Below are 27,538 nucleotides of genomic sequence, written 5' to 3'. Positions count from 1 at the left end.
AAGTGAAGTGTTTTAGATATCTGGGAGTGGATCTGGCAGCGGATGCAACCATGGAAGCGGAAGTGGATCATAGGGTGGGGGAGGGGGCGAAAATTCTGGGAGCCTTGAAGAATGTGTGGAAGTCGAGAACATTATCTCGGAAAGCAAAAATGGGTATGTTTGAAGGAATAGTGGTTCCAACAATGTTGTATGGTTGCGAGGCGTGGGCTATGGATAGAGTTGTGCGCAGGAGGATGGATGTGCTGGAAATGAGATGTTTGAGGACAATGTGTGGTGTGAGGTGGTTTGATCGAGTAAGTAACGTAAGGGTAAGAGAGATGTGTGGAAATAAAAAGAGCGTGGTTGAGAGAGCAGAAGAGGGTGTTTTGAAATGGTTTGGGCACATGGAGAGAATGAGTGAGGAAAGATTGACCAAGAGGATATATGTGTCGGAGGTGGAGGGAACGAGGAGAAGAGGGAGACCAAATTGGAGGTGGAAAGATGGAGTGAAAAAGATTTTGTGTGATCGGGGCCTGAACATGCAGGAGGGTGAAAGGAGGGCAAGGAATAGAGTGAATTGGAGCGATGTGGTATACCGGGGTTGACGTGCTGTCAGTGGATTGAATCGGGGCATGTGAAGCGTCTGGGGTAAACCATGGAAAGCTGTGTAGGTATGTATATTTTGCGTGTGTGGACGTATGTATATACATGTGTATGGGGGTGGGTTGGGCCATTTCTTTCGTCTGTTTCCTTGCGCTACCTCGCAAACGCGGGAGACAGCGACAAAGCAAAAAGAAAAAAAAATAATAATAATAATAATAATGATAATGATAATAATAATAACAATAATAATAATAATGATAATAATGATAATGATAGTAATAATAATAATGATAATAATGATAATGATAATAGTAATGATGATAATGTATACATTATTATCATTACTATTATCATTATTATTATCATTATTATTATCATTATTATTATTATTATTATTATTATCATTATCATTATTGTTGTTGTTATCAGTGTCTACGGCCAGCCATAATCCCATCTTCGATCATTTTGAAGGTCAGGTATAAGGCCATCGTCATTGCCCATCTTCAGTATTCCTTTACTTTCACTGGTCCTACAACTTTCCTAGCGCTACCTCGCGCACATGCGGGGGAGGGGGTTTTCATTTCAAGTGTGGCGGGGTGGCGACGGAAATGAATAAGGGCAGACAGTATGAATTATGTACTTGTATATATATGTATATGTCTGTGTGTGTATATATATATATGTATACGTTAAGATGTATAGGTATGTATATGTAAGAGTGTGGACGTGTATGCATATACATGTATATGTGGGTGGGTTGGGCCATTCTTTCGTCTGTTTCCTAGCGCTACCTCGCTAGCGCGGGAGACAGCAACAAAGTATAGTAAATTAATGTATATATATATATTCATTTATATATATATATATATTTTTTTTTTTTTTTTTTTTTTTATACTTTGTCGCTGTCTCCCGCGTTTGCGAGGTAGCGCAAGGAAACAGACGAAAGAAATGGCCCAACCCCCCCCCCCATACACATGTACATACACACGTCCACACACGCAAATATACATACCTACACAGCTTTCCATGTTTACCCCGGACGCTTCACATGCCTTGATTCAATCCACTGACAGCACGTCAACCCCTGTATACCACATCGCTCCAATTCACTCTATTTCTTGCCCTCCTTTCACCCTCCTGCATGTTCAGGCCCCGATCACACAAAATCCTTTTCACTCCATCTTTCCACCTCCAATTTGGTCTCCCTCTTCTCCTCGTTCCCTCCACCTCCGACACATATATCCTCTTGGTCAATCTTTCCTCACTCATTCTCTCCATGTGCCCAAACCACTTCAAAACACCCTCTTCTGCTCTCTCAACCACGCTCTTTTTATTTCCACACATCTCTCTTACCCTTACGTTACTTACTCGATCAAACCACCTCACACCACACATTGTCCTCAAACATCTCATTTCCAGCACATCCATCCTCCTGCGCACAACTCTATCCATAGCCCACGCCTCGCAACCATACAACATTGTTGGAACCACTATTCCTTCAAACATACCCATTTTTGCTTTCCGGGATAATGTTCTCGACTTCCACACATTTTTCAAGGCTCCCAAAATTTTCGCCCCCTCCCCCACCCTATGATCCACTTCCGCTTCCATGGTTCCATCCGCTGACAGATCCACTCCCAGATATCTAAAACACTTCACTTCCTCCAGTTTTTCTCCATTCAAACTCACCTCCCAATTGACTTGACCCTCAACCCTACTGTACCTAATAACCTTGCTCTTATTCACATTTACTCTTAACTTTCTTCTTCCACACACTTTACCAAACTCCGTCACCAGCTTCTGCAGTTTCTCACATGAATCCGCCACCAGCGCTGTATCATCAGCGAACAACAACTATATATATATATATATATATATATATATATATATATATATATATATATATATATATATATATATATATATATATATATATATATATATATATATTTTTTTTTTTTTTTTTTTTATACTTTGTCGCTGTCTCCCGCGTTTGCGAGGTAGCGCAAGGAAACAGACGAAAGAAATGGCCCAACCCCCCCCATACACATGTACATACACACGTCCACACACGCAAATATACATACCCACACAGCCCTCCACGGCCCACCCCGGACGCTCCACATGCCCTGATTCAATCCACTGACAGCACGTCAACCCCTGTATACCACATCGCTCCAATTCACTCTATTCCTTGCCCTCCTTTCACCCTCCTGCATGTTCAGGCCCCGATCACACAAAATCCTTTTCACTCCATCTTTCCACCTCCAATTTGGTCTCCCTCTTCTCCTCGTTCCCTTCACCTCCGACACATATATCCTCTTGGTCAATCTTTCCTCACTCATTCTCTCCATGTGCCCAAACCATTTCAAAACACCCTCTTCTGCTCTCTCAACCACGCTCTTTTTATTTCCACACATCTCTCTTACCCTTACGTTACTTACTCGATCAAACCACCTCACACCACACATTGTCCTCAAACATCTCATTTCCAGCACATCCATCCTCCTGCGCACAACTCTATCCATAGCCCACGCCTCGCAACCATACAACATTGTTGGAACTACTATTCCTTCAAACATACCCATTTTTGCTTTACGGGATAATGTTCTCGACTTCCACACATTTTTCAAGGCTCCCAAAATTTTCGCTCCCTCCCCCACCCTATGATCCACTTCCGCTTCCATGGTTCCATCCGCTGACAGATCCACTCCCAGATATCTAAAACACTTCACTTCCTCCAGTTTTTCTCCATTCAAACTCACCTCCCAATTGACTTGACCCTCAACCCTACTGTACCTAATAACCTTGCTCTTATTCACATTTATATATATATATATATACATATATATTCATACATATATATATATATATATATATATATATATATATATATATATATATATATATATATATATATATATATATATATATATATATACATATATATATATATATATATATATATATATATATATATATATATATACATATATATATATATATATATATATATATATATATATATATGTATATATATATATATATATATATATATATATATATATATATATATATATATGAATATATATATATAGGGAGGTGAATGCAAGAGTTTTGGAAAGAGGGGCAAGTATGAAGTCTGTTGGGGATGAGAGAGCTTGGGAAGTGAGTCAGTTGTTGTTCGCTGATGATACAGCGCTGGTGGCTGATTCATGTGAGAAACTGCAGAAGCTGGTGACTGAGTTTGGTAAAGTGTGTGAAAGAAGAAAGTTAAGAGTAAATGTGAATAAGAGCAAGGTTATTAGGTATAGTAGGGTTGAGGGTCAAGTCAATTGGGAGGTAAGTTTGAATGGAGAAAAACTGGAGGAAGTAAAGTGTTTTAGATATCTGGGAGTGGATCTGGCAGCGGATGGAACCATGGAAGCGGAAGTGAATCATAGGGTGGGGGAGGGGGCGAAAATCCTGGGAGCCTTGAAGAATGTGTGGAAGTCGAGAACATTATCTCGGAAAGCAAAAATGGGTATGTTTGAAGGAATAGTGGTTCCAACAATGTTGTATGGTTGCGAGGCGTGGGCTATGGATAGAGTTGTGCGCAGGAGGATGGATGTGCTGGAAATGAGATGTTTGAGGACAATGTGTGGTGTGAGGTGGTTTGATCGAGTAAGTAATGTAAGGGTAAGAGAGATGTGTGGAAATAAAAAGAGCGTGGTTGAGAGAGCAGAAGAGGGTGTTTTGAAATGGTTTGGGCACATGGAGAGAATGAGTGAGGAAAGATTGACCAAGAGGATATATGTGTCGGAGGTGGAGGGAACGAGAAGTGTGAGACCAAATTGGAGGTGGAAAGATGGAGTGAAAAAGATTTTGTGTGATCGGGGCCTGAACATGCAGGAGGGTGAAAGGAGGGCAAGGAATAGAGTGAATTGGATCGATGTGGTATACCGGGGTTGACGTGCTGTCAGCGGATTGAATCAGGGCATGTGAAGCGTCTGGGGTAAACCATGGAAAGTTCTGTGGGGCCTGGATGTGGAAAGGGGGCTGTGGTTTCGGGCATTATTGCATGACAGCTAGAGACTGAGTGTGAACGAATGGGGCCTTTGTTGTCTTTTCCTAGTGCTACCTCGCACACATGAGGGGGGAGGGGGATGGTATTCCATGTGTGGCGAGGTGGCGATGGGAATGAATAAAGGCAGACAGTGTGAATTGTGTGCATGGGTATATATGTATGTGTCTGTGTGTGTATATATATGTGTATATTGAGATGTATAGGTATGTATATTTGCGTGTGTGGACGTGTATGTATATACATTGTGTATGGGGGTGGGTTGGGCCATTTCTTTCGTCTGTTTCCTTGCGCTACCTTGCAAACGCGGAGACAGCGACAAAGCAAAATAAATATAATATATATATATATATATATATATATATATATATATATATATATATATATATATATATATATCCCTGGGGATAGAGGAGAAAGAATACTTCCCATGCATTTTCTGAGTGTCGTAGAGGGCAACTAAAGAGATGGGAGCGGGGAGCTAGAAACCCTCCCCTCATTGTAATCTAACTTTCTAAAAGGGGAAGCAGAAGAAGGAGTCATGCGGGGAGTGCTCATCATCCTCCAAGGCTCAGATTAGGGTGTCTGAATTGGGCTCAGACTGGGGTGTGTGGATGTAACCAAGATGAGAAAAAAGGAGGGATAAGTGGTACGTTTGAGGAAAGGAACCTGGATGTTTTGGGTTTGAGTGAAACGAAGCTCAAGGGTAAAGGGGAAGAGTGGTTTGGGAATGTTTTGGGAGTAAAGTAAGGGGTTTGTGAGAGGACAAGAGCAAAAGAAGGAGTAGGACTACTGCTGAACCAGGAGTTGTGGGAGTATGTGATAGAGTATAAGAAAGTAAATTGATATGGGTAAAACTGAAAGTGGATGGAGAGAGATGGGTGATTATTGGTGCCTATGCACCTAGGTATTATAAGAAAGGTCATGAGAGGCAAGTGTTTTGGGAGCAGCTGAGTGAGTGTCCTTATAGTTTTGATGCACGAGACCGAGTTATAGTGATGGGTGATTTCAATGCAAATGTAAGTAATGTGGCAGTTGAGGGAATAATTGGTGAACCTGTGGTGTTCAGTTTTGTAAATAGAAATGGTGAAGAGCTTGAAGATTCGTATGCTGAGAAAGGATTAGTGATTGGGAAAAACCTGGTCACAAAGAGATATACATAAGTATACATATATAAGTAGGAGAGACGGCCAGAGAACATTATTGGATTACGTGTTAATTGATAGGCGCTTGAAAGAGAGACTTTTCGATGTTAATGTGCTGAGAGGTACAACTGCATGGAGGCGGTGACGATTTTTAGAGGTTTCCAGAAAAGAAGAGAGAATGTTGGGGTAAAGAGAATGATGAGAGTAAGTGAGCTTGGAAAGGAGACTTGTGCGAGGAATTTAAAAAGTGCCAAGGAAGACTGAGTGCATTATGGAAAAAGGTGAGAGCAAAGGATGTAAGGGGAGTGGGGGAGGAATGGGATGTATTTAGGGAAGCAGTGATGGCTTGCGCAAAAGATGCTTGTGGCATGAGAAGCGTGGGAGGTGGGCAGATTAGAAAGGGTAGTGAGTGGTGGGATGAAGAAGCAACATTATTAGTGAAAGAGAAGAGAGAGGCATTTGGACGATTTTTGCAAGGAAATAGTGCATATGACTGGGAGATGTACAAAAGAAAGAGGCAGAAGGTCAAGAGAAAGGTGCAAGAGGTGAACAAGAGGGCAAATGAGTGTTGGGGTGAGATAGTATCATTAAATCTTAGTGGGAATAAAAAGATGTTTTGGAAGAAGGTAATTAAAGTGCATAAGACATGAGAACAGAAGGGAACATCGGTGAAGGGGGCTAATGGAGATGATAATACAAAGTAGTGATGATGAGAGGAGATGGAAAGATTATTTTGAAGGTTTGTTGAATGTGTTAGATGATATAGTGACAGATATAGGGTGTTTTGGTCGAGGTAGTTTTCGAAGTGAGAGGGTCAGGGAAAATGATTTGGTAAACAGAGAAGAAGTAGTGAAAGCTTTGCGGAAGACGAAAGCCGGCAAGGCAGCACGTTTGGATGGTATTGCAGTGGAATTTATCAAAAAAGGGGGTGACTGTGCTGTTGACTGGTTGGTAAGGATATTTAATGTATGCATGGCTCATGGTGAAGTGCCTGATGAGGGTATTGACTGAGAGGGTCAAGGCATGTACAGAGCATCAGATTGGGAAGAGCAGTGTGGTTTCAGAAGTCGTAGAGGATTTGTGGATCAGATGGTCGCTTTAAAAAATGTATGTGAGAATTACTTAGAAAACAGATGAATTTGTATGTAGTATTTATGGATCTGGAGAAGGCATATGATAGAGTTGATAGAGATGCTCTGTGGAAGGTAATACGAGTATATGGTGTGGGAGGTAAGTTGCTAGAAACAGTGAAAAGATTTTTATCAAGGATGTAAGGCATGTGTACCAGAAGGAAGAGAGAAAAGTGATTGGTTCTCAGTGAATGTCGGTTTGCAGCAGGAGTGCGTGATGTCTCCATGGTTGTTTAATTTGTTTATGGATGGGGTTGTTAAGGAGGTGAATTCAAGAGTTTTGGAGAGAGGGGTAAGTGTGCAGTCTGTTGTGGATGAGAGGGCTTGGGAAGTGAGTTATTTGTTGTTTGCTGATGATACAACCCTGGTAGCTGATTCGGGTGAGAATCTGTAGAAGTTAGTGACTGAGTTTGGTAAAGTGTGTGAAAGAAGCTGAAGTTAAATATGAATAAGAGCAAGGTTATTAGGATGAAATGAGTTGAGGGACAAGTTAATTGGGAGGTAAGTTTGAATGGAGAAAAACTGGAGGAAGTGAAATGTTTTAGATAACTGGGAGTGGATTTAGCAGCAGATGGAACCATGGAAGCGGAAGTGAGTCACAGGGTGGGGGAGGTGGTGAAGGTTCTGGGAGCGTTGAAGAATGTGTGGAAGGCGAGAACGTTATCTCGGAAAGCAAAAAATGGGTGTGTTTGAAGGAATTATGGTTCTAACAATGTTATATGGTTGCGAGGCATGGTCTATATATAGGGTTGTGCGGAGGAGGGTGGATGTGTTGGAAATGAGATGTTTGAGGACAATATGTGGTGTGAGATGGTTTGACCGAGCAATGAAATGGTAAGAGAGATGTGTGGTAATAAAAAGAATGTGGCTGAGAGAGCAGAAGAGGGTGTATTGAATCGGTTTGGTCACATGGAGAGAATGGGTGAGGAGAGATTGACAAAGAGGATATATACGTCAGAGGTGGAGGGAAAGAGGAGAATTGGGAGACCAAATTGGAGGTGGAAGGATGGAGTGGATAATATTTTGAGCCATCGGGGCCTGAACATACAACGTGCAAGGAATAGAGTGAATGGGAACGACCGGGGGTCGTATACCGGGGTCGACGTGCTGTCTGTGGATTGATCCAGGGCATGTGAAGCGTCTCGGGTAAACCATGGAAATTTTGAGAGGGGCCTGGATGTGGAAAGGGAGCTGTGGTTTTGGTGCAATACACATGACAAGTAGAGACTGATTGTGAACGAATGTGGCCTTTTCTGTCTTTTCCTAGCGCTACCTCGCAGAAGGGGGGGGGGGGGTGCTATTTCATGTGTGGCGGGTTGGCGACGGGATGGATGAAGGCAGGAAGAATGAATGTGTACATGTGTATATATGTATATGTCTAGGTATTGTTACGAACGTGCGCGCGTGTGCCCACATGTTCGTGTATATAACGTGTTCCCACCAAGCATTAGGCTTAATAATTTAATTTTGAAGCCAGATGGTCATTTGCCCTTGAGCACCTCGACCCTTCTCCGAGGCGGGAGATTAAGTTGTCAATCAACTGCGGAATATTTCACCACCGTACGGGACATGTCATCGTTGTAGGCTTAAACAAGAGGGAGGGTGATCTACGCAGATTGTGCGACGGATCCTCCAACCAATCAGAATTGCTCTTAGTCCCATAGCCAATCAAGGGTAGCGTTATAGCTAGCAGGGCGAACGCTTGTCTTTACTGTAATATATACCCATGACACCCGCTGAGAGTCCTCTCTCTCTAGCCCAGCGAGGTAAGTGGTCCCCCTGCTGTAAGCCCTGTTGTGCTGTAAGCGGTTACTGTGATGTAAGCCTGTAAGCCCGTTACCCGAGTACTGTGCTATAAGCATGTAAGCCCGTTACCCGAGTACTGTGCTATAAGCATGTAAGCCCGTTGTAATTATCAGTGTAATGTTATCGAAGAATTATCATAAAGGAAAGAGATCTCCTGGCTTGAAATCTTATCTGGAATGTTAACTCATGTACAAATGTTAACTCATGTTCAATGTTAACCCATGTTCAGTGTTAACTCATATTCAGTGTTAACTCATCTTCAATGTTAAACTCATGTTCATTGTTAACGTCAATGATTCATGCCTGAGTTATGTGCTTATCTTTGTGCACTTCAATTCTTTTTCATTATAGTAGATTTAATGTAATACTGGTCTTTAAGTTAATCCCATAACGTTTAGATAGAGTTATCCTGAGTTGTGCGACTTAACAAATCTAACGTCCTTGCAAAGACAAGGATTAATATAGTATTTGTAACACATGTATGTTACTGGCGACCTTGCCCCAACAAGTATTGAGTTCGTAACATATAAAGTGGCGACCTTGCCAGGATATTTCTTGCCTTAACGGAATCTCTTTTCTTTTCGTTAATCATGCCGTTGATCAGCGACGTTGACGTTGACCAGTTCTGTCGATCAGACCTCTCTCCCGAGGACGTTAAATCTTTAACAAAGCATGAGTTGAAGCTTATTGCAAATAGGTTAAAATTGATTTATGTCAGGAGAACTAGTAAAGAGGAGTTGGAGATCTTAGTAATAATAAATCTCGAATTTGACGCGAAGAGACGTTCAAAGGTCTTTGACGGCAGAGGGAGGACCAATGGTTATGTAATCCCACCTGAATCTGCTACCTTGCCGGTAACTCATGAAACTCAAGGGAAATACTCCAACAGAGTTAAAAGTTTTTGTTCTCATTGTGGCAAGGATGGGCACCAGGTGAAGGATTGCTGGGCTCGAGAGAAGGAATCCAGAGATTCTACCAAGAGTAGATCGGTGAATCTCGTCTCAACTTTAGGGCCACTTAGTAAAGTAGGTGAGGCTGTCCCTGCTCTTAGGAAAGTGAGGGGTTGCGAGAGTGTTAATCACTCTGTAGTTAAGGATCCGTTCTGTGGGAACTACAATGCGTTCCTATCTGAGGGCTATGTTAGTAGATGTGGTGTACGACGAAAAGTGACCGTATTACGGGATTCTGGTGCGCTGCAGTCCCTGGTGTTGGATGGCTTGGTGCCGCGAGGAGAGTTTGGAGACCGAGTCTTGCTAGATGGACTGTCGGGTCCCAAGGAAGCTCCACTAGTCGATGTGAGGGTAGAAACAGATCTCTTCACGGGCCATGCTCTCATAGAGGTTGTCAATAGATTGCCTGTCTCAGGTGTGGACTTTGTGTTAGGCAATGACCTAGCGGGTGGGAAGATGAACCCAGTGCCGGTGTCGCTTTCGGGCCCGGTGGAGTCTATGGAGGCAGTGCAGCTTGAGGAAGAAGTACCAGAGTTAGTCCCCAACCACGATGATGCCAGGGCTATGACAGCTGGCATAGCAGGCAGTGTGCCTGAGGACATAGCCGTTTGAGGACGTCTTCCGTGGATGAAATTAGCGAAGAGAAGCTGTGTGATACCTCCTGTGCTAGTTTCGAGTCCGTACTAGAGTCAGTGGGTGAGACTGAGGATTTGTCTCGAGCCCATGCAAGAAAGACTCAGGATTTGAGGACGTCTTCTGAGGATGAAATTAGTGAGGAGAAGCTCTGTGATACCTCCTGTGCTAGTTTCGAGTCCGTACGAGAATCAGTGGGTGAGACCGAGGATCTGTCTCGCGCCCATTCAAGAGAGACTCAGGAACGGAGGACAATATGACCTGACAAACGATCTCGTTTGAGAAGATTTGAGGCGGGCGACGAGGTGTTGCTTCTACTACAGCTGCCGGGTCAACCCTTGGCTGTCCGTTCTCAGGGTCCCTACACCATTATCTGGTGTGTAGGAGACTCAAATTATCTTGTCCCTACCACCGATAGGCACAGAGGTCAGAGATTATGCCACGTCAACATGCCTAAGCCATATTTCAGTCGTGAACCTCCCCCCTTAGAACCGACGGTGCCAGTCTGCATCATCTTACGTCCAGCGGTAGCCGTGTGTGACGAAGTCGACGACGTAGCTGCGAGTGTCTCGGAGACCTGGGACCCGGGCGAAGGCGTGAGAGAACTGAAGTGTTACTTGGATATGGTTGGGTACTATAGGATGTACATTGTAGATTTTACAACACTCGCAACCCCTCTGACAGATTTATTGAAGAATGATATCAGATGTTTGGAATGAGCAGTGTGAGACAGTCTCTCTCATCAGTTAGGAACCCTACACTTAACTGTAATATTTTGCAGGCCCCTGATTTTGATCAACCTTTCAAGTTAGCTGTTGATGCCAGCAGTATGTGGGAGCCGGTGAGGTCCTCATGCAGGAGGACAGAGAGAAGGTTGAGCCCAAACAGATAGCCCTACCATGGAGAAGGGACTTTTGTCTTTAATATTAGCATTGCATCACTTTCATTTTTATTTGTGTCCTTCAGGCAATGTCATCAGGGTGTATACAGATCACCACCCATTGAAATATGTTAATAAGTTCCGAGATAAGAATCAAAGGTTAACTAGGTGGGCCTTGTTCCTTCAAGAGTATAATTTAGATATTCACCATATTGCTGGCGCACATAATGTGTTAGCTGATTGTTTATCCCGCTCTTCACGTGAGAAAATTCCTCTTCTAGGAATTTTCTCCTTTAAGGAGGGGGGTGTTACGAACATGGTGTGTGTGCCCACATGTTCGTATGAATCAGAGGCGCCAGGTCCAGGCGTGGGGTCAGCTGCGGGGTATGTCATCCCGTATGTCATCGCTGTTGACTTTCGCAAGAAGACGAGAGTGTGACTACGCCGAGACTCTGGGACCCTCCAACCAATAAGAATTGCTCTTAGTTCCATAGCCAATCAAGGGTAGCGTTGTATAGCAGCAAGGGTGAACGCTTGTCTTTACTTGTACCCACTACACCCGCTGAGATTTGATTCCTCTCTCTCTAGCCCAGCGAGGTAAGTGGTGTCCCCTGCTGTAAGCCTGTAAGCCCTGCTGTGCTGTAAGCCGTTACTACTGTGTCACGTCAGGTAGCTAAGTGTAACGATGATGTTTACTGCGTCACGTCAGGTCTAACTAAGTGTAATGTTACTGAACAAATTGTCATAAAGGAAAGAGATCTCCTGGCTTGAAATGTTATCTGGAATGTTAACTCATGTTCAATGTTAACTCATGTTCAATGTTAACTCATGTTCAATGTTAAACTCATGTTCAGTGTTAACGTAAATGATTCATGCCTGATTTATGTGTTTATCTTTGTACACTTGAATTCTTTCATTATAAGTAGATTTAATGTAATGCTGGTCTTTAATTCAATCCCATAACTTTGTGATTGTGTTATCCCGTTGTGAAACAACAAATCTATAACGTCCTTGCAAGACAAGGATCAGTATAGTATTTGTAACATATATGTTACCTTGCCTGGATAAGTATTGAGTTCGTAACAATATATATATATATATATATATATATATATATATATATATATATATATATATATATATATATATATATATATATATATATATATATATATATATATATATATAAAATCTGTCCATCGTTTGATGAATAGCTTATTGGTAAATGTGATAAGAGTTTGGTTATATATACATATATAACACATAACAGCTAAAGACTGTGAACGAACATGGTCTTTTTTTCTGTTTTCCTGGCACTACCTCGCTGGAGCGGGGGTTAACGATGCTGCTTCCTGTGGGGCGGGGTAGCGACAGGAATGGAAGAATGCAAGCAAGTATGAATCAAGTCCCACATGCTTATTATAATCATCAGTTGCATCCACGCTACAGATTCAACATGACTGTTTCCTTATCTTAGTGTCTCTATTGTTTGTGACCATTACAGACGTCAGCTTTGGAACTTCGGTTGAACCCTCTAAGGACGATACATGATGTAGGTTGAAGAAACAGTTGGACTTTGGTGTGAAGGAATAGTATTTCATATTCTAACCGTTGATATATATATATATATATATATATATATATATATATATATATATATATATATATATATATATATATATATATATATATATATATATATATATATATACATATATATATATATATATATCAAGTCATGCTTTTCCCTCTACATGGGAATCATATTTTTGAAGAAGCTGTAATTTTGATAAGCACACCTCTAGTTATAAGGATTATTCTAAACTATCCTTTCCTAGTTTAGATGATTTGTGACACAGTTAAGAACTTAATATCTATTACCAATACGTTCAATGAATGCAACCCTTTGTGGAAGCGCATGAATGACGTTGCAACAGATAATCGTAGATTTGTTTCGCAGAAGTTTAAGATGTTGATATCCATATATGTTTCCAGAAAGAGAGTTAGTATCTACCAGTCTTTAATGGTTATATCAAGAATGGAGGGACAGAGACCAAAACTCTCCACCTAACTCCTGCAACATCCATGCTCGAAGTCACACGCGAAAAGGGAGTTGTTTATTGAAGCTTGACTCCACAGCTCCACAAACAAGTGCCAACAGCAACGTCTGATGTTGTTCACATTGTTCACAAGTCATACAAGACCCAACTGACCACAGGATCTGCAGGAAAACTCAACCCAAAGTGAATGCTGTTGATCCTAACATCACAAAGAACTCAGTCGTGTCAGAAAACTATGACATGTGAATAACATCAAAACTAGTATTTGTGATGAACTTGATTCTGATGACTTTAGTGTTAAAACTTATCTGAAACCCTGAGCTTGTAGTGCTTCATGTAGTACGCTGAGAATTTTATTGATCAGGTTCAACAGTTTTATGTACCATATTGCGTTCTGGTATTAAGACATATGTAACCACGATTTTGATACCATGATTACTTTAGATTATTCATTATAGACTCTATTTCTTAGGCCAGACCAATCAGAGACGCATGAGGATTTGCCACAGCAGTGGTGGAGCGAATGCAATATACACCTCAGGCCAGCCCATCGACGACCTGTGTTACGCTCGAGGCAGTACGAGGCCAAACAGTGGAGACGACCTTGAATGTTATACAGCATTCTTCATGAAGGTTAAACACTTTCTACAGTGGAGTTTACACTATTATTATACAACATTCTTCATGAAGGTTATACACTCTCTACAGTGGAGTTTACACTATTATCATACAACATTCTTCATGAAGGTTATACACTTTCTATAGTGGAGTTTACACTATTATCATACAACATTCTTTATGAAGGTTATACACTCTCTACAGCGGAGTCTGTACTATCATTATACAACATTCTTCATGAAGGTTATACACTTTCTACAGTAGAGTTTACACTATTATTATACAACATTCTTCATGAAGGTTATACACTCTCTACAGTGGAGTCTGCACTATTATTATACACCATTCTTCATGAAGGTTATACACTCTCTACAGTGGAGTCTGGACTATTATCATACAACATTCTTCATGAAGGTTATACACTCTCTCCAGTGTAGAGTTTACTCTATTAATATACAACATTCTTCATGAAGGTTATACACTTTCTACACTAAACTTAATGGTTTTCTGAATAGAACAGTGTTGATCACTCCAGCCGCCATATAAGCTGTTGACATACAAGATAAGATAATTTTTCAAATCTTGTTTAACCCTTACGTTTGCTGAGTAATCATAGCAAGTTACAGGTAGCACCTTATCCTCTCGACACCAACACCTCTTTTAAACACCCTACCACGAGCTGTCATGGGTTCTGTATCTCAGAATTCATTTCTGATAATGAAAGATTTCCTTTATAGTCTTCGACCACGACTACAAGCAGTTACATTTGTAAGATCATTTGAGATGACTATATTATCCTCTCGACACCAACACCTCTTTTAAACACCCCACCACAAGCTGTCATGGGGTCTGTATCTCAGAATTCATTTCTGATAATGAAAGATTTCCTTTATAGTCTTCGACCACGACTACAAGCAGTTACATTTGTAAGATCATTTGAGATGACTATATTATCCTCTCGACACCAACACCTCTTTTAAACACCCCACCACAAGCTGTCATGGGGTCTGTATCTCAGAATTCATTTCTGATAATGAAAGATTTCCTTTATAGTCTTCGACCACGACTACAAGCAGTTACATTTGTAAGATCATTTGAGATGACTATATTATCCTCTCGACACCAACACCTCTTTTAAACACCCCACCACAAGCTGTCATGGGGTCTGTATCTCAGAATTCATTTCTGATAATGAAAGATTTCCTTTATAGTCTTCGACCACGACTACAAGCAGTTACATTTGTAAGATCATTTGAGATGACTATATTAGATCTGTCAACATTCCCATCTCTCATTGCATGACAACGATGTAAGATCTTTACAATGTGATTAACTCTGGGAATACCACCCTTAACTCTTCTCCTCACAAGCATATGTTTGACCTTCCTCAACCTTTCTCTACCGAGTGGACGAAGTTCATAATCTTGTGTGTCTTTCTGGCTCACTTGCGTTTGCTATATTTACGATAGTCTCTTCCAAGTCCCCGACACTTTTAATGACTCTGGTTCCTGTATTACTAGTTCGATTAGTTATCAAAACATCCTCCTTATATCATCTCGTAAACTGTAGAGCACAGAGACTCCCTGACAATCACATAGAAGGAGGAATGTTTTAGATGATCACCATACACACATACACAGAGTCAAAAGGACATAGACTGACATGTATATACATGGACGAACACATGGACAAACACATAAGCAATGGGGGTTTGTGGTGACCACACAAGCCAGCAAGGGTACAGAGGAAGTGCTTAATGACAACCTCATGTATGCCGCAGGCTACAGGTGCTGAGGTGGCCAAGAGGAAATTCATATCTTTTTACCCTACCACCCACCAGTCCCGGAGAGGGGTAGACCGTTATTTCAGGGTTATTTCTGGTAGGGAACTGGTGATCTATCCTGGACAACATCTACATTTTTTTTCTAAATTAAGAGAAATTAAAAGATTATTGAAGGGACATCTTTTCTCCAGTGTCGAGGAAATGATATTACTATTCTACTTAACAAAGCCATATATATATATATATATATATATATATATATATATATATATATATATATATATATATATATATATATATATATATATATATATATATATATATATATATATACCCGACTTGTATATGTCATCAAAATAGATTAAGATATGTGTGTGAAAACAGGAGCCTCGTGTATGCCTGTGTCTGTGGAGGAAAGACCAGAGTATAATCCAACGATGCCTTGCCAGTAGACACCAGAGGCCGCTGGCAACAGTGTGCAAGGCCACGACGAAGGTCCCACATCGGTTTTCACACCTGGTGCGCTCGGGAACATTTTTGTTCCAAGTCGCTAAATTTCTTCATCATGTGATGGAATAACATTCTACAAATAGCCATAAAAGGTGTTAGAGTATGTGAGATGCGAAGCAACGGTTGATTCATTACTTATATAACGTAAGTTATCATGTAATTGTCGTGAAATAATGTCATGTCACCGACGAACTCAAGGACCCCATGACAGAAAGCATATATCGTATATCGTACCGATAAGTTATATGACATGTCTTCTGTACGTGTGTCGTGTACGACATGGTCACTGGCAGTGTTGGTGATACAATCATGCCACGACGTGGGCTGGGCAGCTGGCCATCCCACAGCCACTGCTCACCAGACACAGGGATCGCACTCCCACCCTCATCCACCAACGCAACACACCACAACACCCGAGGAAAGCGCCCACCAGTCACCAGCTCAGTCGCGACACTTAACCACTGAAGGTAGGCAACAGTGTAATGACCTGTTTGTAATTACCATTCTGGCCTTGACGAGGAGAGCTTCCTTTAGCTTCAGCCGCTTGACACAAATGTTTTTATTGCTTTTCACACAATGATATAATCGACTTTACTCAATTTTCATATAACGTATAACCTCGTCATCTGTGATCGGTTGGGCGCATTCAGCCCTCTGAAGCCGTCGGTGCTCCTCCAACAAAATATTTCCTCACTATGTCACTTGTGGTTAATCTGCTCTTAGGGCGGTGTTCCACATCCTCCACTGTCTTAGTTAATGCTGTCTTACTGCTCTCTTACAGCCATCTTCCGTGATGTCGTACCTTCATTACTTTACTGTAGTTTTTATTGATTTTTAAACAAACCTCAGCAGATATATTCCTCCCCTCAACCTTGCATCCCCTTAATCTGTCCATAGACTACCTCCATAAACTTAAGTGGATGTCGTCTACTCCTGAAATTCTTATCCTTACATCAGTATCAAGCATGAAGGAAGAAATGATGTTAATAATGATGATAATAGCAACAATAATAATAATGATAATAATAATAATGATAATAATAATAATGATAATGATGACAATAATGATAACAATAGAAATGATGATAATAATAATAATAATGATAATAATAATAATGATAATAACAATAATAATAATAATAATAATGATAATAATAATAATGATAATAATAATAATAATAATAATAATGATAATAATAATTATAATAATGATCATAATAATAATGATAATAATAATAATAATAATAATAATAATAATAATAATAATAATAATTATAATAATGATGATAATGATAATAATAATAATAATAATAATAATAATAATAATAATAATAATAATAATAATAATAATAGCAATAGTGATAATAACAGCAACAATTATAGACTGATGCAGTCGATGGTTTCAGGACTATACATAGAGATATTCTTCTGTTTCTGGCACTACCTCACTACCACGGGAGAGGCTCAGGTTTATTGGAATTCACTTTGTGCTCTTGTTCCTCATGCTTTTCATCTATACTTATGATGCACTTGGAACCTACATGTTACCGCAGCTCAAGCCATTACAAGGTCATTCTACCTTCATTGTTCATAAGAGTATCCGAACGTATGATTCACGAAAAGTCTTGAACTGGTTTGTACTTACAACTTGGTAGAATACTGAATGTATGCAATCACGTCTTACTCCACAAGTTTCGTACGCGCTTGCAGTAATACCAAGACGAGTCTTACAAGTAACCTGGCTAGGCTTAAGTTATAACCTGAAGAGTTGAAAAACTTTTCTTCCCGCATCACAACTTTTTTGTTATACCACAGCTTCTGTTCGCTCGGACAATCTCACTACTCGATTCACATTCATCTCCATACGTTTTAACTGTACCCTTTTCTTCCAGTCTGCTCCAAGAAAAGTAAACCAACTTTGTACAAATTTTGTCTCCCCTTGTCGGAGCCAGAGAGTTTTCGGATCGTATATCCTAGTGTTTATTTTGCCCGTTCATGCTCACGTTCTGAAACTTTAATTTTCGTTTGCGTAACACTAAATTATTTAAAGCTCTGTAGTAGATCGAACTCGTTCTATGGGATATACGATCAGGTATAGAACTCCAGCCTGACCACTGATAGGCAACTGTTCCCTCAGCTTGCCTCATATGCACGTTATCCTTTGCTCTCCCTTGCTCTTTACCTTCTGTCCACGAAATCCCACTGTACTATAGTCTCTCATTCTCCATGTCCTGCACGAGCTTCCCACGATCCCCTGCAGAAATATTCGGGGGGAAAAAAAACTCGTAAATGTTACGAGTCATCACTCCCGAGTATCTAATGATCATTTTGGATGTTTGGGGGACAACAGCAAGATTGTGTATTCTGCGCTTCCATCCAGACCAGAGCCCTCATGGGTCAAGCAAGCATCAATACCTCGGAAACAAAAAACTCTACTATATAGGCAAATATATATATATATATATATATATATATATATATATATATATATATATATATATATATATATAGATAGATAGATAGATAGATAGATAGATAGATAGATAGATAGATAGATAGATAGAGTTGTGCGCAGGAGGATGGATGTGCTGGAAATGAGATGTTTGAGGACAATGTGTGGTGTGAGGTGGTTTGATCGAGTGAGTAACGTAAGGGTAAGAGAGATGTGTGGAAATAAAAAGAGCGTGGTTGAGAGAGCAGAAGAGGGTGTTTTGAAGTGGTTTGGGCACATGGAGAGGATGAGTGAGGAAAGATTGACCAAGAGGATATATGTGTCGGAGGTGGAGGGAACAAGGAGAAGAGGGAGACCAAATTGGAGGTGGAAAGATGGAGTGAAAAAGATTTTGTGTGATCGGTGCCTGAACATGCAGGAGGGTGAAAGGAGGGCAAGGAACAGAGTGAATTGGAGCGATGTGGTATACCGGGGCTGACGTGCTGTCAGTGGATTGAATCAAGGCATGTGAAGTATCTGGGGTAAACCATGGAAAGCTGTGTAGGTATGTATATTTGCGTGTGTGGACGTATGTATATACATGTGTATGGGGGTGGGTTGGGCCATTTCTTTCGTCTGTTTCCTTGCGCTACCTCGCAAACGCGGGAGACAGCGACAAAGTATAAAAAAAAAAATATATATATATATATATATATATATATATATATATATATATATATATATATATATATATATATATATATATATATATATATATATATATAGGAATAGAGTGAATTAGAGCGATGTGGTATACCGGGGTTGACGTGCTGTCAGTGGATTGAATCAAGGCATGTGAAGCGTCTGGGGTAAACCATGGAAAGCTGTGTAGGTATGTATATTTGCGTGTGTGGACGTATGTATATACATGTGTATGGGGGTGGGTTGGGCCATTTCTTTCGTCTGTTTCCTTGCGCTACCTCGCAAACGCGGGAGACAGCGACAAAGTATAAAAAAAAAAAATATATATATATATATATATATATATATATATATATATATATGTATATATATATATATATATATATATATATATATATATATATATATATATATATATATATATAGGAATAGAGTGAATTAGAGCGATGTGGTATACCGGGGTTGACGTGCTGTCAGTGGATTGAATCAAGGCATGTGAAGCGTCTGGGGTAAACCATGGAAAGCTGTGTAGGTATGTATATTTGCGTGTGTGGACGTATGTATATACATGTGTATGGGGGCGGGTTGGGCCATTTCTTTCGTCTGTTTCCTTGCGCTACCTCGCAAACGCGGGAAACAGCGACAAAGCAAAAAAAAAAAAATATATATATATATATATATATAGAGAGAGAGAGAGAGAGAGAGAGAGAGAGAGAGATCAAATCCTCCGCTCGGTACGTGGCTGGACACACTAGCTCTGTTTGCTTTAGTACTTTGCTACTCCACCTTCTCAACTGTATCGTACTTATACCCGTAATAAAGAAATGACAAACCAATAAAGTGGCATGCAGGAGCTGTAGGAATCCTTGAGACTATTGTCAAAATTACAAACAAGGGAAACTTTGTAACAGTCGAATGCCCATCACCAAGACAAACCCACTGACCTCGCACACACACACACACACACACACACACACACACACACAAAATAAAAACACAAGGTTTCCTCCTGTCGTCTTGACTCAGTCACAGAAGAATGGCAGATAACTGGTTTGGGACTGTTGTCCTAACTGACGTAGAGGCTCTGTATCCTTAAGAGAAAGATGGCATCAAATTCCTGATGAATAACAAGCTCACTGAAACCACTAATACGATGAAAGCGACTAGCTATCTGTTCCAGCACCTGAGCATCTTGCAGGTATTACTCACAGACACAAGTCCATTTAGCATTAGCTAGGCTTTAACTGAGACACAGAGAAGGTAAAAGAAAGGCAGAAGAGATGGAGAGGGTACAAGAACGGGGGAAAGACATCAAGAAAGTATTTCAAAGAATTCTGAAGGAAATGGAAGAATAGCTTATCCAAAAGGAGCAGGTGGTGATAGCTGAGAAAGACGATGATAAATAAGGAATTCCAAAGCTTCGCAGTCTAGGGATAGAGATGTCACACAGGCCCACCCTTAGCTACCAACGGCCACACAGAAATCATATTACGCAATTGCCTGACGAGAATTACGATCTCTACCTAAAGGCAGGGACGCATGAGAAGTCAGCTCTTGGGACCAGAGACCAAAGTAATAGCTATAGAAGAAGGAAAGTGAATTAACACTGGTATAAGATAGGCAGGTCAACTTTTGAGGTCTGATGGAGGAGTTGATACGTCGGATTGCTCCCAGCTGTACAGTTTGAACCTTCCTAGATGTAAGAACAGAGTACTCCACACAGGAACGGAATAATGAGTGGTATAATCGAAGTCACTTGAAGAATTAAGACTATCTGAGGACTCCCAGTTTCTTTTTTTCTTTTTTTAATGCAAACTTTCCTGTTTGTGTTATGCGGATTGTTAAGATGGGTCATGTGTTAGTGATACCATGTATGTTTAATATGTTGAACGGTGGATATAAGCCATCGCAGGAGAATGGAAAGTTGTGAGATCTTTTATAAAGATGGAAAAAAATAGGTTTCAGGGGCATTAAACATAGCCAGATTGCGTCTGCTTCACTGGGAATGCCTGGTTAGATCTGAGTTTATAATGGAAGTTGTGATAAAAAGGAGAAATCGATCGAGCAAGAGAGGATGGCTTGGATTGAATATAGTTCGAGGAATGTAGTGTTGAATCGTCAACATACGAGTCCATCCATTTGGATGAAAAAAAGAAATCTTAAGATACTTTTGAATGATCATTTTTCTCTTTCTAACAACCTTTTATCTTTTTCTCTTCCAAAAGACTGTGTAGAAGTCCGTTCCTACCTTAAGTAACTCATGTGAAAACGTTAGAGAGAGACATACTAAGGTCTCACATCTGGTATTTCGTGATAGTGTCTAGTGTAGCACAGGACTGACGGTTGATACCATAATAATAAAAGCCATTCTCTCCACCTCTCACAGACTCAGACGATGGTGCTGCAAGTGTCGAACTCTCGGGTACCGTCGACGCCAGTGGCGTTACTGTGTGGCTGCAAGACGAAAAGGTTAGTTGTGAGACAGACATGATACAGGTGAGAGATGACAGGTTGAGTTGATTAACTGCAGCTCAGCTGTGGGGCGTATTGAGTTGACTAACGACAGCTCAGCTGTGGCTACATATTGAGTTGACTAACGACAGCTGAGCTATAGGATATATTGAGCTGACTAACGACAACTCAGCTGTGGGACATATTGAGCCGACTAACAACAGCTCAGCTATGGGACATATTGAGTTGACTAACAACAGCTGAGCTATAGAATATATTGAGCTGACTAACGACAGTTCAGCTGTGGGACATATTGAGCTGACAAAAGAGAGCTCAGTTGTGGGACTTATTGAACTGACTAACGACAGCTCAGCTGTGGGACATATTGAGTTGAGGGATGTCTCGTCATTTGTGAGACGACAGGTTCAAATGTACGCTTGTGAGACTACAGGTCACTTGTGGGACGAAAGTTTAGCTGTGTTGTGAATCAACACAGATCAAGTGACGGGCGACAGGTAACCTGCAATGCAGCAAGTAAGCTGTGGCAGCGACAAGATGCCTGGGATACACATTACTTCTGGAATGATAGTCATTCTTTTTTTCTTTGTTTCAGGGGTTCTAATTACATACAAGAAGTCAACGTCTTAAATGGAACTTATAATCAAAACAAGCGTTTTATTGCAAAGATTACAGAATAGTCAAATGTTCGACAACAGCAACAAATATAAACTTACATTGAAAAACTTGACTACGATTGAAGCATATATATATATATATATATATATATATATATATATATATATATATATATATATATATATATATATATATATATATATATATATATATATATATATATATATATATATATATATATATATATATATATATATATATATACATATATATATATATATATATATATATATATATATATATATATATATATATATATATATATATATATATATATATATATATATATTTTTTATACTTTGTCGCTGTCTCCCGCGTTTGCGAGGTAGCGCAAGGAAACAGACGAAAGAAATGGCCTAACCCCCCCCCCCCCATACACATGTATATACATACGTCCACACACGCAAATATACATACCTACACAGCTTTCCATGGTTTACCCCAGACGCTTCACATGCCTTGATTCAATCCACTGACAGCACGTCAACCCCGGTATACCACATCGCTCCAATTCACTCTATTCCTTGCCCTCCTTTCACCCTCCTGCATGTTCAGGCCACGATCACACAAAATCTTTTTCACTCCATCTTTCCACCTCCAATTTGGTCTCCCTCTTCTCCTTGCTCCCTCCACCTCCGACACATATATCCTCTTGGTCAATCTTTCCTCACTCATCCTCTCCATGTGCCCAAACCACTTCAAAACACCCTCTTCTGCTCTCTCAACCACGCTCTTTTTATTTCCACGCATCTCTCTTACCCTTACGTTACTCACTCGATCAAACCACCTCACACCACACATTGTCCTCAAACATCTCATTTCCAGCACATCCATCCTCCTGCGCACAACTCTATCCATAGCCCACGCCTCGCAACCATACAACATTGTTGGAACAACTATTCCTTCAAACATACCCATTTTTGCTTTCCGAGATAATGTTCTCGACTTCCACACATTCTTCAAGGCCCCCAGAATTTTCGCCCCCTCCCCCACCCTATGATCCACTTCCGCTTCCATGGTTCCATCCGCTGCCAGATCCACTCCCAGATATCTAAAACACTTCACTTCCTCCAGTTTTTCTCCATTCAAACTCACCTCCCAATTGACTTGACCCTCAACCCTACTGTACCTAATAACCTTGCTCTTATTCACATTTACTCTCAGCTTTCTTCTTTCACACACTTTACCAAACTCAGTCACCAGCTTCTGCAGTTTCTCACATGAATCAGCCACCAGCGCTGTATCATCAGCGAACAACAACTGACTCACTTCCCAAGCTCTCTCATCCCCAACAGACTTCATACTTGCCCCTCTTTCCAAAACTCTTGCATTTACCTCCCTAACAACCCCATCCATAAACAAATTAAACAACCATGGAGACATCACACACCCCTGCCGTAAACCTACATTCACTGAGAACCAATCACTTTCCTCTCTTCCTACACGTACACATGCCTTACATCCTCGATAAAAACTTTTCACTGCTTCTAACAACTTTCCTCCCACACCATATATTCATAATACCTTCCACAGAGCATCTCTATCAACTCTATCATATGCCTTCTCCAGATCCATAAATGCTACATACAAATCCATTTGCTTTTCTAAGTATTTCTCACATACATTCTTCAAAGCAAACACCTGATCCACACATCCTCTACCACTTCTGAAACCACACTGCTCTTCCCCAATCTGATGCTCTGTACATGCCTTCACCCTCTCAATCAATACCCTCCCATATAATTCACCAGGAATACTCAACAAACTTATACCTCTGTAATTTGAGCACTCACTCTTATCCCCTTTGCCTTTGTACAATGGCACTATGCACGCATTCCGCCAATCCCCAGGCACCTCACCATGAGTCATACATACATTAAATAACCTTACCAACCAGTCAACAATACAGTCACCCCCTTTTTTTATAAATTCCACTGCAATACCATCCAAACCTGCTGCCTTGCCGGCTTTCATCTTCCGCAAAGCTTTCACTACCTCTTCTCTGTTTACCAAATCATTTTCCCTAACCCTCTCACTTTGCACACCACCTCGACCAAAACACCCTATATCTGCCACTCTATCATCAAACACATTCAACAAACCTTCAAAATACTCACTCCATCTCCTTCCCACATCACCACTACTTGTTATCACCTCCCCATTTGCGCCCTTCACTGAAGTTCCCATTTATATATATATATAAATATATATATATATATATATATATATATATATATATATATATATATATATATATATATATCTTTCTTTTAAACTATTCGCCATTTCCCGCGTTAGCGAGGTAGCGTTAAGAACAGAGGACTGGGCCTTTTTTGGAATATCCTCACCTGGCCCCCTCTGTTCCTTCTTTTGGAAAATTAAAAAAAAAAATGAGAGGGGAGGATTTCCAGCCCCCCGCTCCCATATATATATATATATATATATATATATATATATATATATATAAGTCAGGGGTTAGTGAGAGGACAAGAGCAAGGGAAGGCGTAGCAATACTCCTGAAACAGGAGTTGTGGGAGTATGTGATAGAGTGTAAGAAAGTAAATTCTCAATTAATATGGGTAAAACTGAAAGTTGATGGAGAGAGGTGGGTGATTATTGGTGCATATGCACCTGGGCATGAGAAGAAAGATCAAGAGAGGCAAGTGTTTTGGGAGCAGCTGAATGAGTGTGTTAGTGGTTTTGATGCACGAGACCGGGTTATAGTGATGGGTGATTTGAATGCAAAGGTGAGTAATGTGGCAGTTGAGGGAATAATTGGTATACATGGGGTGTTCAGTGTTGTAAATGGAAATGGTGAAGAGCTTGTAGATTTATGTGCTGAAAAAGGACTGATGATTGGGAATACCTGGTTTAAAGAGCGAGATATACATAAGTATACTTATGTAAGTAGGAGAGATGGCCAGAGAGCGTTATTGGATTACGTGTTAATTGACAGGCGTGCGAAAGAGAGACTTTTGGATGTTAATGTGCTGAGAGGTGCAACTGGAGGGATGTCTGATCATTATCTTGTGGAGGCTAAGGTGAAGATTTGTATGGGTTTTCAGAAAAGAAGAGTGAATGTTGGGGTGAAGAGGGTGGTGAGAGTAAGTGAGCTTGAGAAGGAGACCTGTGTGAGGAAGTACCAGGAGAGACTGAGTACAGAATGGAAAAAGGTGAGAACAATGGAAGCAAGGGGAGTGGGGGAGGAATGGGATGCATTTAGGGAATCAGTGATGGATTGCGCAAAAGATGCTTGTGGCATGAGAAGAGTGGGAGGTGGGTTGATTAGAAAGGGTAGTGAGTGGTGGGATGAAGAAGTAAGAGTATTAGTGAAAGAGAAGAGAGAGGCATTTGGACGATTTTTGCAGGGAAAAAATGCAATTGAGTGGGAGATGTATAAAAGAAAGAGACAGGAGGTCAAGAGAAAGGTGCAAGAGGTGAAAAAAAGGGCAAATGAGAGTTGGGGTGAGAGAGTATCATTAAATTTTAGGGAGAATAAAAAATGTTCTGGAAGGAGGTAAATAAAGTGCGTAAGACAAGGGAGCAAATGGGAGCTTCAGTGAAGGGCGCAAATGGGGAGGTGATAACAAGTAGTGGTGATGTGAGAAGGAGATGGAGTGAGTATTTTGAAGGTTTGTTGAATGTGTTTGATGATAGAGTGGCAGATATAGGGTGTTTTGGTCGAGGTGGTGTGCAAAGCGAGAGTGTTAGGGAAAATGATTTGGTAAACAGAGAAGAGGTAGTGAAAGCTTTGCGGAAGATGAAAGCCGGCAAGGCAGCAGGTTTGGATGGTATTGCAGTGGAATTTATTAAAAAAGGGGGTGGCTGTATTGTTGACTGGTTGGTAAGGTTATTTAATGTATGTATGACTCATGGTGAGGTGCCTGAGGATTGGCGGAATGCGTGCATAGTGCCATTGTACAAAGGCAAAGGGGATAAGAGTGAGTGCTCAAATTACAGAGGTATAAGTTTGTTGAGTATTCCTGGCAAATTATATGGGAGGGTATTGATTGAGAGGGTGAAGGCATGTACAGAGCATCAGATTGGGGAAGAGCAGTGTGGTTTCAGAAGTGGTAGAGGATGTGTGGATCATGTGTTTGCTTTGAAGAATGTATGTGAGAAATACTTAGAAAAGCAAATGGATTTGTATGTAGCATTTATGGATCTGGAGAAGGCATATGATAGAGTTGATAGAGATGCTCTGTGGAAGGTATTAAGAATATATGGTGTGGGAGGAAAGTTGTTAGAAGCAGTGAAAAGTTTTTATCGAGGATGTAAGGCATGTGTACGTGTAGGAAGAGAGGAAAGTGATTGGTTCTCAGTGAATGTAGGTTTGCGGCAGGGGTGTGTGATGTCTCCATGGTTGTTTAATTTGTTTATGGATGGGGTTGTTAGGGAGGTAAATGCAAGAGTTTTGGAAAGAGGGGCAAGTATGAAGTCTGTTGTGGATGAGAGAGCTTGGGAAGTGAGTCAGTTGTTGTTCGCTGATGATACAGCGCTGGTGGCTGATTCATGTGAGAAACTGCAGAAGCTGGTGACTGAGTTTGGTAAAGTGTGTGGAAGAAGAAAGTTAAGAGTAAATGTGAATAAGAGCAAGGTTATTAGGTACAGTAGGGTTGAGGGTCAAGTCAATTGGGAGGTGAGTTTGAATGGAGAAAAACTGGAGGAAGTGAAGTGTTTTAGATATCTGGGAGTGGATCTGGCAGCGGATGGAACCATGGAAGCGGAAGTGGATCATAGGGTGGGGGAGGGGGCGAAAATTCTGGGGGCCTTGAAGAATGTGTGGAAGTCGAGAACATTATCTCGGAAAGCAAAAATGGGTATGTTTGAAGGAATAGTTGTTCCAACAATGTTGTATGGTTGCGAGGCGTGGGCTATGGATAGAGTTGTGCGCAGGAGGATGGATGTGCTGGAAATGAGATGTTTGAGGACAATGTGTGGTGTGAGGTGGTTTGATCGAGTGAGTAACGTAAGGGTAAGAGAGATGTGTGGAAATAAAAAGAGCGTGGTTGAGAGAGCAGAAGAGGGTGTTTTGAAGTGGTTTGGGCACATGGAAAGGATGAGTGAGGAAAGATTGACCAAGAGGATATATGTGTCG

At 40.8% G+C, this 27,538-nt stretch overlaps 1 protein-coding gene across 1 annotated transcript in view; it reads right to left on the bottom strand.

Moving 5' to 3' along the window:
- LOC139762050 (uncharacterized) overlaps nucleotides 1-27,538 on the bottom strand; it is a 385,663-nt gene that overhangs the window by 126,593 nt on the left and 231,532 nt on the right. The window lies entirely within an intron of this gene.

The sequence above is a fragment of the Panulirus ornatus genome, chromosome 42 (assembly GCF_036320965.1).
Source record: "Panulirus ornatus isolate Po-2019 chromosome 42, ASM3632096v1, whole genome shotgun sequence".
NCBI classification, from domain to species: domain Eukaryota; kingdom Metazoa; phylum Arthropoda; class Malacostraca; order Decapoda; family Palinuridae; genus Panulirus; species Panulirus ornatus.
The sequence above is the reverse complement of the archived record's forward strand: the minus strand, read 5'-3'. Positions and strand labels throughout refer to the sequence as shown.